The following is a 12,376-nucleotide window of genomic DNA, read 5'->3' on the forward strand; positions in this document are numbered from 1 at the left end:
TATCTTTAAAAAGATGATAAAAATGACTAAATACAGGGTTACAGAGTGTTTGTATATACACATTTATATTTCTCACTCCCTGTTAGCAGAAGGTGTGACCACATGCTATACTGTTGTTTCTTTTGTTGCCATGACAACATGCTAGCCAACCCTGAAAGTTGGGAACAGTTTACCTGTGGATCTCTGAGCAGGAAAGGAAATAGTGTCAAATCCTGATTTCATGCCTTTTTTTAAAAAAAAAATGGGGCTGTTTCTGAAAGCTCACTTTGAAAACTGTTACTACTATCTAGAAAAAAAAACTTCTACTCATAATATGCAGTATGATGCACATGGTTTTATTTATATTGCTCTCTACTCTTAAATCAAATTAAATAGTGGCTCAGTCTCAAAAATATGAGCTTTCAGAATCAGCATGTGACTGCTTCTCTGACTTTGACTCTGACTGGCTTTAAAAAGATGTGTTGTAATTGATCCTTTCTTTTCACATTACTGTGCATCCCTTCAACACATTACATATCTGATGCACACGGTCTTATTTGAACACACCTTTTTAAAGAGCACACAGCCTGTGTGTGATCTGTTTGAGAATTTGGTCATTTAAGTGGACTGAAGGATAGAGTGTGAAGACAACATGCACAATTATTGTTGTCGACAGCTGTCATCCCCCTGAGCCCCTCCATTGTTTGAAAAATACCTCGTGTGCAGAGAGTAAGTTACATCCTGCTTATCAATGCTGGAACCTCACTGCTACAAATACACAAGCTTAGTGAGTGTCGTCCCAACACCCATTATTAGTCTGTAGGACTTTCCAATCACTTGCCAAGCTTGTTATTTCTTGCAGTGTCCTCTCAAAATATTTTTATTTTTTGAAAGATGCTGCACTTGGTTTAGATCACAGATGTAACTGCTTTCAGTTTGTGTCTTTCAGTGTCTGTTTCCTGTTTCACAGTACATTCTTGCATTTCCTACATCATTTGCTTTAACTTTGATGCATGCTTTTTATTTTCCACAAGAAAATTCCATTTCTTTTTTTCCAGTAATACAAACCACCACCATACATTTACAAACAATGAATCACAATTCGATAGTTCCACACATGCTCAAGACTCACAACAGATAAAATAATGATTTTATAGTACAAGAATACGTTTTTGTAGCACTCAAGTCAAATACAGAAAAAAAGACCTTTGGCATGAGGAGGTTGTCACATTCACCTGTCTTTAGATACTTGAGAGTGAATTAACGAGCAAATGGTAGCTTCTATTTTCTTTTTCTGCTTATTAAATGGAAAATGACTCTGCTCCAGACCTGAGTATTCCAAATGAAATATCCTGAAATAATGGTAATTATGTACAGACTGCAGGATATTGCTGGCTTTATGATAACCATTGTCATTTAGAGCCTCTGTGTCAGGGTCATGGTCAGACTGCCAGAATAGCTACCGTGTGATGCTCAGAAAATGAAGATATGCAGAGTGTGTTGTAGTAAAAACACTCAACAAGACAGAAGACACACATTCAAAATCTCTTCACAAAAATAAACAAGACATCTGCAAACAGCAGAGCATCTGCTCACAGGATCATGAGCCTCCTCTCTTTGTATTACTGAAGTGCACCCTGTGCCTCTATTTTAATTGATTTAATTAATTCAGTTGATATTTCCTATGGAGTCAAGAGTGCATAATAGAGCCTGAAAATTAGAGCATTCAAGGTTTCTACAGGCATAATAAAAGGTCTAGTTTTGAACAATTAATGGCAGAGATCTGATCTCCCAGTGAGGAAATTCATGCTCCATGTTGTCTCTGTTTACTCTGGTGTGTCACATTCAGAGCAGAACTATAGAAACACTGTCTGACTTGCAGTGCAGATATTTAGCTTGCAGCACAATTCTACATGTGCTACAAAGCTCACATGGATGCCGGATGAGCCCCATTTTAGTGCCAGCACACATCCCCCCCAACTAAGTCTTTAGTGTTTCCCTCAGTAACCAGCTGTGTTGTCACAGATGTCATCTGCCTTTTTGACGGCAGTTTCTTGTATTTTCAGACTCCTGTATTTTCATACATAGTTCCCATAGCCCCATTGTGTGAGCCTAAAGCCAAATTTGCCTCTCTATATTATGGTTTCCATTGTAGTCATGCTGTAGTCTGGCAGTGTACTTCTGTGAAATGTACATTCAAGTGAAGATGAGGTAGTCCTCTTTGTGAGAATGTGCATTTTACATCCTTGATATCCACATCCTGTCTCAGGTCATACATACACTTGCTATTTTAGGTCTATTACAGCATGTGGAGTGCTGTGAGTGTCTGTAGTGTAAAGGGAGGTACAGCAAACCAAAATTCAAACTGGTAAAAATGTTGGTGGAAAAAAAACTTTGGACATGACATGACTCTTCACAGACATACATTTACAGTTTATTTATTACCAGTGGACCCAATACTTCTGCCAGATAGAAGCCATCGTGGTGTTTTGGGGTTATTTTAGCACTCTGCAATGATTTACTACAAACTATGGCAGCCACAATTAGCTTGATAAATCAGTCAAAATTTGCTGTCATTTTCTTGATCATTTCCGTTAACATTAAGTGAAAGTAAATGATCATTAGTTAAGCCCATGTTCACTCATCGTTACAAAAGGAAAAAAGAAGCAGGTCTGTTCCTGGTCCTAAACACATGTATCCATTATGACTAACATTTACACAGAAACCAGTAGAGTGAGGACATCTATCTTACATTGACTGAATGAAATTCTTTGGCAAAGAAACCTGTGAACCAAAATTTCACTCAGAATGGCTACTTTCAGCTGGAAAAGCACTGGGAAGACTATACATGTACATTACGGTGGATTACATTGGCTTTATGAAGGGATTTATAGCAGTACTGGTGCACACTCTCAATCAAACTTTTTAAAATGAGATGTGTGCTGAATGAGACAAATCCCTGAAAATTTGGATAATGTGTCTTCACTGCAGATGTTCTTTTCTACAACTTTTCCAATTTGTCCTTCATATGGCATTGTCAGCAGTCCTTACTGTTTGAAGGAGTGACAGCTGGCCACACACTAAATTTTAAAATGCCAAGGTTGTTTCTGCTTCTTCTGATGAGATGTTTTACAGTTTGGAAAGAAGTTTCCACCATTTCCACCCCTCCTTAACTTTCTCTGAAGTGGTATTGTCAGCAGTCCTGACTGAAACAAAGGGGCTCAGGTTGCTGTGAGCTTAAAAAAATACCAGGTAAAATTGGAACTGTCACATTGCCTTTTCACATTGTCACTTGGCTCAGACACTAATACTTAAATGCAGAATAGCTCATGGGCAGTTATAAGATGTGTCAAAATTAGACCCTGAATCATTAAACACATGCATACCCACAATGGATAGTGAGAAGTAAAGGAATCCAACGACAGGCCTGAGCTGTGTCATTGCACACTGTTCGCAGGTGAGGTGGCAGCCATAAATGTATATTTAAATTCAACATATAATCCTGCAGTTCAGTTTCCATTCACAGGACTTTCTCCTCAAAGGTTTGGGTAGGACAATCTCCTCATGCCATATGTTGAGTGTTACAGCTTTTAAAAATAAAATGAACATGAAGGATCTCATTCAAGCACGTGGCTGCTTGTAGATTGGGAAGACACATATTAGTGTTATGTTCTGCATTCTCAGCAACACATATTGACATGCAGTAAATGACCATTGTTTATGGATGTGTATACAATTTCATTCCTGTCATCCCAAATTGCATACATATATGTTGTGAAATGGCAAATCTTCACCAGGAAGTTGTCATCCCCACTGAAGTTATTGTTTTGAGCGTCATAATACTTTGATTTTCATCACTGTCATCTTCCACCATCGTCGTGTGCTGCTGAACTTGAAGTAGGTGCAAAAGAAAAAAAAACATTTTTGTACAGAAATCTATTTTTTATGGAGAATTTGTAAAAAAACAAAACAAATTATTAAACATGCTGTACTTTTTATGATTAATGATGTAGGTACAAAAACAATCCTGTTCATTGAAGTTCAATGTTTTTACTGTTACACACCATGTAAAAATATAACTGAATACAAACTGAATATCAAAATGTCACATGATCTCTTTTGTCCATTTGGCTGCTTTTACACAGGAACAAATAAACCTGGTGTGACTCAGAGTTAATTTTCAGATACTTACTTACCTCTTGGTCAATTAAAAAAAAGTTTCTTTTGAACATTAGCATTTTTAAGCATTCATGAGTGAACATATGAAAATGATACACAGGTGGCTGTGCCAGAAGAGTTATTTTAGAGTCAGTCATATTTCAAATTAAAATGTCGCAACACGCTATTTTAATTGATTGTAGTTACACAAACATTTTTTATATTGAATAAAAAAATGCAGATGTTTAGTAAACAATGATGGGTTCAAAATGACACTTCCTTTAAAATACTGTGTTCTTGTGTAACAGCAGCCCGGTGTGGCTGATCCTAATGTCTATATCTTGGAGAGGGATGACCCAAACTCTGACCACATGTTTGTCTAAACAAGGAGATTGCTTCTCCTTGTTTATTCATCATGGGTTAAGCCTGGAAATGAAAACATGGTAAATTTAGCAGCATTAAGCAAACCGACAGCTGTTTTGGAGACTCATGTCTTTACCAGATACCAGAAGCTTTGAACTAAAGGATGGAAAACGGCAATTTTCTATCCTGCTGAGATGATGAATGAGAAACATTATGGAGTGTTATAAAGGTTTTAAATAACAGTATGTGAATGCAGACTCACAACCTGCTGTAAAAGAGAATCACAGTTTATCTATCAGATATTTTGAAGACATTATTTGAGAATAAAGTTTTTGATACAATAATCCCTGCTGTGCTCTAATGTTTTTTGTGAACTGGGTTTCAGAATGGTGATTTGATGAGTTTACTTACTTACTTTTTTTGTGGGGGGGGGGGGGTTCTCCAGGTTTATCTGCATAAACCACTGCTAACCTGCCCACACTGTGTACTGCATGTTGGAGTCTACAATTCTGATGGATGAACAGATGGACTTCTGGGGTACCAGGAAAGGTGTTAATGTAAAGAGGTGACAGTGACTGTGGGGCAAAAATGGTGGTAGCACAACAGGTGTGTAGGTGCTTCTCAGGAAGACTAGTGTTAAATGCCCAGCAGAGCCAGGCCTTCTGTGTGTGTTTTTGGCCTGCTCTCCCTCCCCCCTCCCCCTCTGTGCTCCAGGTGGAGATTGAGAGTTGTTGTTCTGTTGAGTGAGAGATCGGTAGAACTCAGTTGTTGTCATTGCCTCTGCACGACTTGTTAAGTGCAAGCTTGTAGGATATATATAGTTGCCACTGTTCCTGCAGTGATAAAGTCACGTTCTGGGAAAACGTTTAGCCAGCCAGTACCTTGTCTCTGATTCATTACAGATTATTTGATTATTATAGTTATAGATATGTTTGATGAAATAAATTATTATTGACTTTTGAAAAGCATCTGTCCGTGACTATGGTGAGTATTAACTAAGCGTTCAGCCTGTGTTTTATGGTTACAATAAGTCATTTCATGTTGATAATGGAGTGTAAAGTATGAGAAATATTAAATCAAACCAAATCAAAATACAAAAATATCAAAATAAATAGAAGAAGCAACGGCCAAGATACTAACCATAGTTTAGGATTAGGATTAGGTTAAAAAATAGGGTTAGGGTCAAACCTATGGTTAGGGTTAGGGTTTCACAGTTAGGAAGGTCACAGAGTTGTGGTTCAAAGTTTAATGCATTCGGCTCACTGAGACCATTACGGAAATGTCTCACTTGAGGCTGCATGTCTCACGATGGCCGAAATGCTAACCCTAGCTGTGCGTTAGGTTTAGGGTTACAGCTAGGGGTTGGGGTCAAACCTAGGGTTAGGGTTTCACAGTTACGAAGGTCACAGAGTTGTGGTTCAAAGTTTAATGCATTCTGCTCACTGAGGCCATTACGGAAATGTCTCACTTGAGGCTGTATGTCTCACAACAGCCGAGATGCTAACCCTAGCTTTCCATTAGGGTTAGGGTTAGAGTTTCACAGTTAGGAAGGTCACAGAGTTGTGGTTCAAAGTTTAATGCATTCGGCTCACTGAGACCATTACGGAAATGTCTCACTTGAGGCTCTATGTCTTACGATGGCCGAGATGCTAACCCTAGCTGTGCATTAGGGTTAGGGTTAGGTTTAGGGTTACAGTTAGGGTTAGGGTCAAACCTAGGGTTTAGGGTTAGGGTTTCACAGTTAGGAAGGTCACAGAGTTGTGGTTCAAAGTTTAATGCATTCGGCTCACTGAGACCATTACGGAAATGTCTCACTTGAGGCTCTATGTCTTACGATGGCCGAGATGCTCCCTAGCTGTGCATTAGGGTTAGGGTTAGGTTTAGGGTTACAGCTAGGGTTAGGGTCAAACCTAGGGTTTAGGGTTAGGGTTTCACAGTTAGGAAGGTCACAGAGTTGTGGTTCAAAGTTGAATGCATTCGGCTCACTGAGACCATTACGGAAATGTCTCACTTGAGGCTGTATGTCTCACGACGGCCGAGATGCTAACCCTAGCTGTGCCTTAGGGTTAGTGTTACAGCTAGGGTTAGGGTCAAATAACAGTTTTCACATCAAACTTTAAACAGCGGTGTTTTATACTCAATCGTGATAGCAACCAACGCAGTATTAACAATCTACACCTAACCCTGTGGATTAATTCTAACCTTAACCAATAGAAACGTTATCTAACCTTAACCAAGTAACAGTAATGATCTTATCTTTAAGATTATAGGTCTTGAACTCATGATGTTAGCTTAATGTGGATAATTTGGCAGCATGTCAGGGACTGTTAGACACAATGAGCAGAAAGGCCCTTTGAATTGTCTCAGCTAAAATATGCAGAGATTACAGCTATTTTACAGTTAGTTGTTGTTTAGAATGCTACTTGCAAGGAGGTCATACTTAATCAACCTAACACAGGGGAGCTAATTATTACCAAGAAACAGGGCCAGCCAAAAAACAAATCATTGACACTGAGACAATTACTTTCTGATACAAGCACCTCAAGCTAAGACATAATGTGGGAATTCAAATGACATCTCTGATGATAGTCTGCTATAGGCTAAAAAGAAATGCTGTCAAGATACAAGATTGAAAATATGAGATGCAACATCCACTAATTAGGAAGAAATCTTCTGATTAATTAACAAGATGCTTCTATCAGTTTGAAATGTGGCACATTAGCTGACATGATTTTTTCATCTCAGTGTTACAAAACTAGCATGACTGTATTTCTTCATCATTGTAGCGGGAAAAAGGTTTTTTGGAATGCATCCTTTAAGAAAGCTGACAGCAGTCAGCGTGCTTCTGTTTCTCTTACGGCTAGGGAGAGTATTAGCTATAATAGATAAGCTTCTTCTAGGATTCCAAGGTATTGATTTGAAATGCCAGAAATTAGATTTATGATTAGAAAATTCTCTCACTCTAATTGCATATAATGTTGCATTTGAAAGTTTCTGTGCACAGGAACTTTAAGATGCTTTATCTCTTCTGTCTAATTTTTTCTGTATATGGCTGTATGTTTTCAATTAGAGACATACATCCACAACTTAAACTTAGTTCATAAGGTGTTTTTAAAGATTGCAATTTTGCATGTACTGTTTCTCCACTTGGTTAAACCACCCTTTAAGGGCTCTCAAGTGCAAAACAATTTTTTTTAGGAATCTTAAATAAGATGAATGAAGAACCAGATTTTTAGCAATTAGCACAATGACCATCATCACTGCTTCCACAACACATATGTCTAGACTGTAGTAGAAAAATGTTAAATAAGTTAAATAAAGATGACAGTCACAAAACTTTGAGGGCTGCACAAAATAATAGTAGTAGTTTAGACAAATTGTGATCAGTATTACTAAAGTGTCTCCAAAGATGTCTCAAAAGCACTCCAAAAGGTGGATGTCCTGCTCTTCACAAGGGGTTAAATTAAGAAACCATCATCCATTAAGCTCTTGCGTCTTCCACTCATCAGTTTAGACTATTATCAGGCTATCGTATAGTCTTGGGAGGCTTGATGTGAAAAACTGTAAACAAGAGTGAGCCAGCCTTCAAGTCATTATCAGGGTAGGAGCTCCAGCATCTGTCCCTCGATAACATCACAGATTAGAGTCCTCACTGCTCTGGGTTTAATCTTTGGCAGACAGTTGTTGATTTAACTTTACCACCACGTGATTTGCTGTCACAGAATTTCATTATTATAGGTTTCAATAGAGAGTTTTAGTATCACATCTAAATGCTGTTTCAGGGGGCTCTCTACACTGCCAAAAAATATCTTGGGGAAACACCGAAATGCTATTATGTACTTATTGTATTGGCCAATTGCCTAAAATGGGAAATGGCAATGGATTCTGGCATCATTGCAGGGATTCGGGCATGATTATCATTTTGGCATCATCCACAGTTGGCAGTGTGAGTTAATCATTTTCCTTCCTTTGCTCTCACTCTCTCTTTTTGTATATGTGTGTTAGTGTATCTGCAAATGGAAATTCAGAATTCCTGTCGGGTGAGTGCTTCCTGAGTCTCTTCTCATGTTCCACTCTCCTGCTCTCCTCTGTATTGCTGCTCTGTCTTTGCTTCTCCCTGGTCTCGTTTTCTCTCTCTGGTTGCCTGAATGAAGGCAGTGGATATTCCACACGTCAGTGAGTAAGAGAAGCACACACTGCTTTGTCCAAGGGAAAAAACACCTAAATATCAGTTATACCATGCAAGCAATAGTTCAGAAGATATGCATGTTCTTAGTGTGAAAGAGATGGAAAAACAATACAACGGCAAAGTGAAACACAATGCAGAGCTATGCATGCAAATCTGAGGTCCTGCAGTACTTTCAGCTACATGTAAACATAATGTTGACGTGAACAGGTATGAACTTTTTTTTGTTCAACCTGTTACAGCATGCTTACTTCTCTATTTATTTATTTTTTTTTGATATTTTGTTAATTACACTAATTCTCATAGTCCACTGCATGCTGCCATACTTTTTACCATTTACCATTGTAAGAGCAATTACCATAAGCAATCCATATAGCAATATGGAACAGCATAATTTACACACAGTGTAAAATTAAAAAAGAAAGAAAGAGGTAAAAGAGTAGGAGAAATAGTAAAGAGGACAAGGACAAAGGAAGAAAGGTGATATTCAGGTTACCTGGGACACAGATACATGCACAAACGGCTCAGCCAGGTGAGCAGAGCATTAGCAGTTGGCAGCTCTAATAAGTAACTTTAGATTGGAGCTTTCTGTGTTCTGTGTAAAATCAATTTCACCACCTTTCAGAGGTGTGTGTGTGTTCGCACACAAGATGTCAGGTGTTATACTCAGGAATCTGTAGAGGTCATTATGACCTACACACACACACACAGGTGTCAGATTATGGATTCTGTGATAGTGTGGAAGTCCACCATAATAGAATCTGAAGAGACAGAGACAAACAGATTTATAAGTTTATGTCCTACCCCGTTGTTGCCCGAGCAGCTTTGTTCTCTGGTGCTTTACACTACCAAACAGCATCTATCCATGGAATTACATTTTGACCAAAGGCTGGCCTTTCAAAAAGAATTATCTCATCTATTGCCTCCTCTCTTCGTCCCATTTTTGATTTTGGCTTCTTTTAACAAATACCAGACTCCATTAGTACAACAGAAGCATGAAACCTTTAGCACTGTGCTTCTCTTATTACTAATATCAGTGAGATCATGGTGCCAGGTGTCTACATCTTAGCTTGGGATGAATAAAGTATTTCTATTCTATTCTATTCTATTCTATTCTATTCTATTCTATTCTATGAGCCATCAGTGTGATACTGATCGGACCAGATTGAATCCAGTCAGTTAAAGTCAGTGTCTGACTTACTGTTTAGTGAGATCATGGTAAGTAAATAGCAGATTGATGCACAGCATTATATTCAGATTACATGGCCATATCATTATGCAGTCTGGTGTATTGATTCGGCACAGTTTGCATAGAATCACCTCGACTAGCCTCAGCTATTTTACTGGTCAACCCTGCTAAACATTGAGTGAATCATTTGCTATACAAATGCTACCTGATCTTTATGATAATAGAACATTCAGAGGTCATTCCTTCCTTTGGCCATCAAACTGTACAACTCCTCCCTCTGAGATCAGACAATCTGATCTAACACACTGTCTTGTTAATTATATCTATATTGGAGGCATTTATTGTAGACACTGTAAGATTTTACTGCACACAGTATAAGTTGTATTATATATGACTATCAATTTTCACTTGCCTGGATTTACCTTATTTTATTTTTCTAACCTGTTTTTTTGAGTATACATGGAGCACCTGGAATGCAAGCAATTTCCCCCTGGGATCAATAAAGTATTTCTGATTCTGAACATTTCTAGAATATGTAATTAAAAACAATACTCATCTTTTTCAAAAAATTAAGTATGTGCACAATACCTTTCCTTGTTTTGATCGAATCTCAGCAGTGCATGCTGTGGGTACGTGTTAGTTCAGATTTTCATTGCAAACTTTGTGATTTGTAGATTGTGTCTGGAGCATACTAGAGCAGTATTTTAGCAGTTGCATAACAAAGCAACTAAAGTTATTTCAAATTAGGTGCTGCGCTAACCTTACTTTGCTCTAGCACAATCTACACTACCTTTTGCTCTTTTCTTTTACAGACACATGTATTTAAACTTTAAATTTATATCTGTGTTCATTGTGTCATTAACTACAAGCCCTGCATGGTGGTGATATGCAGCTGGGTGTAGAGAATGAATAAATGGATTTACTGAAACCATAGCTACTTTAATCTGTCCTTGTATCTGTCTTCAGGTGACAAGATTTAGGGCATATTGTCAAATGATTCTTATTTTACTCCTTTCTGCACCGTTTGACAGCAGTCAATAAGTTTTTCTCACTTATGGTTGTGACTCTTGAGCCTGACACCAGCGGGTAGCCACCGAGGGATGGATTATAATCTGATATAGTTCACTGAGTTGAATTCAACTTCGCAAGAGGTGTCCTGGAGTCAAGCTGAAAATAGTGGACAGTAAAAATGATTTTCTAAGCTTGGCGTAGATGGGGGCAAACTCCTGATCAGAGGAAATTTAGTGTCCCATGTATGAGTACAGTTAGATACTCTGACCAATCAATGGCTTGTAGGGAAAGACATTGAACAGAATATAAATCTGCTGTGTTCAGGCACATACTGCTGTCAGACCCAGAGAGTGCACACACTCAGGACTACACATAATAAAAGCTCCTAGTCATACACTACATCTGTTCTAACATGCCTACCTGTCCACACAGTTGGTGTGATTTTAATAAAACTGATAAGCTACAATTAATAAAAAATCATGGAGACTATTAATGTAATGTAATAGACTAAAAACAAATTTAAATTTATAAGAAAAATGTAATCATAGATTGACAAATGAATGTAATTATTTATTAATTCTTCATTAATCCTCAGTATGAAATAAATATGGAGTTATTAAGGATTGGGGCTTTTATTTTAATAGAGGACTAAGGGGCAAAGCTGCCACATGCACTGTATCAATCAAATGACAGTCATATCATATAAATAAAAGTGGCACAAATGCACTATGGAACAAAAAAGGACCATTTGACCTCTGAGTAAATCAAAGACTGCAAAGTTCTGTTGTAATTCACATTTACGTCTTCAAATTTATAAGATTGCAAGAACTGCATCTGGCACAAATGATGCTGGTTGATAATAGTGAAGGCTTTATTCACTTTAGTAAGACACATTAAACAGTTATGACCCTGATAGCTTAATGCACTGTAGCTTTAGGCAATATATGGAAATAAGTGAAAACACAAGCAAATTAAGAAAAAAAAAAGACAAAGCATTTAGTAGAAAAAAAAACAGTAAAACACACTGAGGAGTATGGAAAAATAAGGAAAAAGGCAGCTGACAGTCTGCCAGTGGTGTTTTACAAACTTTAAATCAAATGTATAAAACTGTTTATAACCATGACCACTATAACATGCCCCATCACACGGCAGTGTAATTGAGCAGAGACTGATTGCAAGGTTGCTTTAGCAGGCACCGATATCCCATATTAGGCTCAACAAATGCTATCAACTCAGTACATTAATATGGCAAGGAAAATATGCTGACAGTCGGAAGAAAGAAGGCAGGAAGACAGCGGGAGCAAGACATTTAAAAGGTGAGAAAAGAATAGTGTGAGGCTGCATGAAAAGACCAAGAAGTGGATAAAGCCTGTTTAGCTCTTGATGGCCTGGTAACTAGAGCAGCTGTCATAATCACCTGGCATTCACACACACACACACACATTGAAAACACATCATCTCTGTACTTACTGTAGCTACCTCCACAACGT

Source organism: Parambassis ranga, chromosome 3 (genome assembly GCF_900634625.1).
Source record: "Parambassis ranga chromosome 3, fParRan2.1, whole genome shotgun sequence".
Taxonomy (NCBI): Eukaryota; Metazoa; Chordata; class Actinopteri; family Ambassidae; genus Parambassis; species Parambassis ranga.